We start from the raw sequence: 5,611 nt of genomic DNA on the forward strand, positions 1-5,611 counted from the left end.
AGTCTAGGCCATAAGGCTAGATGAGTCCTAGGGCTGAACCTGGCCCAGAGACAATGGACTGGAGTGGCATGTGACCCACTGAGACACCAGCCGGGCAACTATGGGAGTGCTGGCATCACTTCTCCCCTTACCCTAGGCTGCATGGCTTGTGGCTCCAAGAGAGACCCCTTCCTTCCACTTGAAGAGAGGAGAGGGAAGAGTGGGGAGGACTTTGTGTTATATCTTGGATACCAGCTCAGCCAAGCACAGTAGGCCACCAGTCAGAGCCATGAGGTCCCCGTTCCAGGCCCTAGCTCCCAGACAACATTTCTAGACACAACTTGGGCCAGAAGGGGACCCACTGTCTTGAAGGGAAGGGCCAAGTCCTGGCAGCGTTCATCATCTGCTAACTGAGGAGCCCGTGGGCCCTGAAAAACCAGCAATGATACCCCGGCACTACTTCAAGGGCCTTGGGTGAGACTGAGACTTACTGGCTTCAGGTGAGACTCAGCATATTACCAGCTGTGGTGCTACCAGATAAAACTCCTTCTGCTTGTGAAAGGCAGAGAGAAAAGTAAAGTGGACTTTGTCTTGCACCTTAGGTACTGGCACAGATACAGAGGGGTAGAGCACCAAGTGACCTCTTGGGGTCTCCAGTTCCAGAACTTGACTTTTGCACAGCTTCTGTGGACCTGCCCTGGGAAAGAGGGGAGCCCATTGCTCTGAGGGGTGAGTTCCAGGCCAGGCAGCATTCACTACAAGCTGAGTTAAGAGCCCTAGGGCCTTAAGGAAACATCGGCAGTACTCCTTGTGGCCTGGGGTGGCAGCAGTAGTCTGGCAGTACTCCTCGTGACCTGGGGTGAAGCTTCTCTGCCTTTGGAAAGGGGAGAGAAGAATGGGAAGGACTGTGTCTTGTGGGTTTGAGTGCCAGCTCAGCCACAATACCACAGAACACCAGGTAGACTTCTAAGGTTTTTGATCCTAGTCACTGATTGCCAGGCACCTCTGGACCCACCCAGGGCCTGACAAAACTTGCTACCCTGAAGGGAAGGATACAGGCCTGGCTAGCCTCACTACCTGCTGAATATAGAGCCCCAAGGTAGCAAAGAGGGAGTAGCCAGAGAGTAGTTGTAGCAGGCCTTAGGTGAGACCCAGTGCTGTGCTAGCTACAGGTTTGACCCAGCACAGTCATAGTGGTGATGGCCACAGGGGTGCTGTGTCACTCCACACCCAACTTTAGGTGGCTCGGAACAGAGAGATTCTGTTTGTTTGGGGGACATAAGGACATAAGGGAAGAGAACAAGAGTCTCTATCTGGTAATCCAAAGAATTCTCATGGATCTTATCCAGGACAACCAAGGATATATCTCTAAGAGTCTACAAGAACCACAGTGTTACTGGGTTTGGGGTACCCCCTAAGTAGATACAACTTAGATCACAACACCCAAGTCCTTTTAAATACCTGGAAAGTCTTTTTAAGAAGGACGGGTACAAGTACAAGACCAGACAGTGAAGACTAAAATAAAAACCTGACACTTCAATGCCCAGAACCAAAGAACATCTACCAGCATCATCACCATCCAGGAAAACATGACTTCACCAAATGAGCTAATAAAGGCAGCAGGCACCGATCCTGGAGAAACAGATAAGCGACCTTCCAGACAGAGAATTCAAAATACATGGCTGAGGAAGCTAAAAGAAATTCAAGAAAACACAGAGAAGGAATTCAGAATTCTATCAGATAAATTTAACAAAGAGATTGAAATCATTTAAAAGAATCAAGCAGAAATTCTGGAGCTGAAAAATGCAATTGGCATACTGAAGAATGCATCAAAGTCCTTAAACAGCAGAATGGCTCAAGCAGAAGAAAGGCTTGTTGAGCTTGAAGGCAAGCTATTTGAAAATACACAGTTTTCCTTGTTTTCATATGATATGATCTTGTATTTAAAAAAACCTAAAGCCTCCACAAAAAAAAAACCTATTAGAATTGATAGACAAATTCAGTAAATTAGGATACAAAATCAACATACAAATATCAGTAACATTTCTAAATGCCAACAGTGAACAATCCGTAAAAGAAATCATAAAAGTAATCCCATTTGTAATAGCCACAAATAAAATTAAATAACTAGGAATTAACCAATGAAACTAAAGATCTCTATAGTAAAAACTATAAAACCTGACAAAAGAAAGTGAAATGGACACCAAAAAATGAAAAAATATTTTATGTTTATGGATTGGAAGAATCAATATTGTTAAAAAGTTTATACTACCTGAAGCAATCTACAGATTCAATGCAATCTCTGTCAAATGCCAATGACATTCTTCACAGAAATAGAAAAAACAATCCTAAAATTTATACAGAGCAACAAAAGACCCAGAATAGATAACGCTATCCTAAGCAAAAGGACAAAGCTGGAGGAATCACAATACCTGACTTCAAATTATACTGCAGAGGTAGAGTAACCAAGACAGCATGGAACCGGCATAAAAACAGACACATTGACCAGTGAAATAGAATAGAGAACCCAGAAACAAACCCACACAATATACAGTGAACTCATTTTTGACAAAAGTGCCAACAACATACACTGGGGAAAAAGTCTATTCAGTAAATGGTGCTGGGAAAATTGGATATGCATACCCAGAAGAATGAAACTAGACCCCTATATCTCACCATATACAAAAATAAAATCAAAATGGATTAAAGACTTAAATCTAAAACCTCAAACTATGAGACTCCTAGAAGAAAACATTGGGGGAAATCTCCAGGATATTGTCTGGGCAAAAATTTTTTGAGTAATACCCCACAAACACAGACAACCAAAGCAAACATGGCCAAATGGGACTGTATCAAGTTAACAAGCTTCTGCACAGAGAAGAAAAACAGCAAAGTGAAGAGACAAGCCACAGAATGGGAGAAAGTATCTGTAAACTATCTACAAGAGACTAATAACTAGAATATATAAGGATCTCAACCAACTCTGTAGGAAAATATCTAATAGTCTGTTCAAAAAATGGGCAAAAGTTTTGAATAGACATTTCTTAAAATAAGAAATGCTGTACAAGTGGCAAACAGACATGAAAAGGTGCTCAACATCATTGATCATCAGAAAAATGCAAATTAAAACTACAATAAGATATCATCTGACCCCAGTTAAAATGGCTTATGTTCATAAGACTTGCAATAACAAATGCTGGTGAGGGTGTACACTGGAGGCTCCTCAAAAAGCTAAAAATAGAGCTACCATGTGATCCAGAAATCCTACTGCTGCATATATACCAAAAAGAAAGAAAGTCAGTTTATATAAAAAAAACTTCCCTCCCATGTTTTTTGCAGCATTGTTCACAATAGTCAAATTCGGAAGCATCCTCAGTGTCCACCAACAGATGGATAGATAATGAAAATGTGGTACATATACGCAATGGAGTACTATTCAGCCATAAAAATAATGAGATCAAGTCATTTTTAATAACATGGATGGAACTGGAGATTATTACAAGTGAAACAAGGCAGGCACAGAAAGACAAACATAACATGTCTTACTTATTTGTGGGGTGTAAAAATCAAAACAATTGAACCTATGTACATAGAGAGTAGAGGGATGGTTATCAGAGGCTGGGAAGGGTAGTGGTGGGCTGGGCGCCAGGTGGGGATGATTAATAGACACAAAAAATTAGTTGAAAAGAATAAGACCTATTATTTGAAAGCACAATAGAGTGACTACAGTCAATAATAACTTAATTGTAAATTTAAAAATAAAGAGTGTAATTGGATTGTTGGTAACATGAAGGATAAATACTTGAGGGGATGGCTACATCATTGTCCATGATGTGATTATTTCACATTGCATGCCTTTATCAAAACATCTTATATACCACATAAATATATACACCTTCTGTATTAGTCTGTTTTCACACTGCTGATAAAGACATACCCAAGACTGGGAAGAAAAAAGAGGTTTAATTGGACTTACAGTTCCACATGGCTGGGAAGGCCTCAGAATCATGGTGGGAGGCAAAAGGCACTTCTTACATGGCAGTGGCAAGAGAAAATTAGGAAGATGCAAAAGCAGAAACCGTTGATAAAGCCAAGAACTTTCATGAGACTGATTCGCTACCATGAGAACAGTATAGGGGAAACTTTCCCCATGATTCAGATTATCTCCCATCAAGTCCCTCCCACAACACGTGGGAATTTTGGGAGTATAATTCAAGATGAGATTTGGGTGGGGACATAGAGCTAAACAATATCACCTACTATGTACCTACAAAAAAAAAAAAAAAAAAAAGAAAGTATGGGAGAAATGCTTCAGGACATTGGTCTAGGCAAAGGTTTTTATGGTTACAGCTTCAATAGCATAGGCAATAAAAACAAAAACTACAAATGGGACTGTATCAAAGTAAAATGGTTCTTGCACAGCAAAACAAATAAACAAAAAATCAACTAAGTGAAGAGACAACATGCAGAGTTAAAGAAAATATTTGCAAACTCTTCTTCCAAGAAGGGATTAATATTTAAAATATGCAAGGAACTCAAATGACTCAACAGCAAAAACCCAAGTAATTTGATTAAAAAATGGGCCAATTATCTGAATAGACATCTCTTAAAAGAAGACATACAAATGATGTATACTAGCAGGTATATGAGAAACTGCTCATCAGTAATCATCAGGGAAACACAAATCAAAGCCATAATGAGCTATCATCTCACCCTAGTTAGAATGCCTATTATCCAAAAGACAAAAAATAACAAATGCTAGTGAGAATGTGGAGAAAGGAGAACTCATACACTGTTGATGGGAATGTAAATTGTTACAGTCATTATGAAAAACAGTATGGAGATTCCTCAGCCAAACTAAAAATAGTACTACTGTATGATCCATCAGTCCCATTACTGGGCATATATCCAAAGGACAGAATGTCAGTATGTCAAAAAGGTATCTGCATTCTCTTGTTTATTGCAGTACTATTCACAATAGCCAAGATATGGAATCAACCTAAGTGCCTATCAACAGATAAATTGATAAAGAAAATGTGGTGTATATACACAATGGAATATTATTCAGCCATAAAAAGAACAAAATTCTGGCATGTGTGACAACACAGATGGGCTTGAAGGACATCACATTAAGTGAAATAAGCCAGGGACAGAAAGAAAAATATCTCATATGTGGAAGCTAAAAAAGTTGATCTCATAGAAGTAGTGAGTAGAATAGTGGTTTCCAGAGGTAGGGAAGAGTGGGGGTAGGAAAGGATAGCCATAGGTTGGTTAATGAATACAAAAGTACAGCCAGATAAGGGGAATAAGTTTTAGTGTTTTATAGCACCATAGGGTGACTATAATTAACAATTTATTTTTAATTTTTAAATAGCTAGAAGATTGGATTTTGAATGTTCCCAACATGAATGCTTGAGGTTATCGATATGCTAATTACCCTGGATTGATCATTACACATTGTATACATATATCTGTATCCCATAAATATATACAATTATTATATTTTAATTGAAAATAATAATAAGACAAAAAAGGGTCCTAGAGAGCTAGCTAATCCCACGTGAGGACACAGTGAGAAGGCACCACTTATGAATCAGGATATGAGACCTCACTAGACACCAAATCTGCCACC

Source organism: Macaca nemestrina, chromosome 2 (assembly GCF_043159975.1).
Source record: "Macaca nemestrina isolate mMacNem1 chromosome 2, mMacNem.hap1, whole genome shotgun sequence".
NCBI classification, from domain to species: Eukaryota; Metazoa; Chordata; class Mammalia; order Primates; family Cercopithecidae; genus Macaca; species Macaca nemestrina.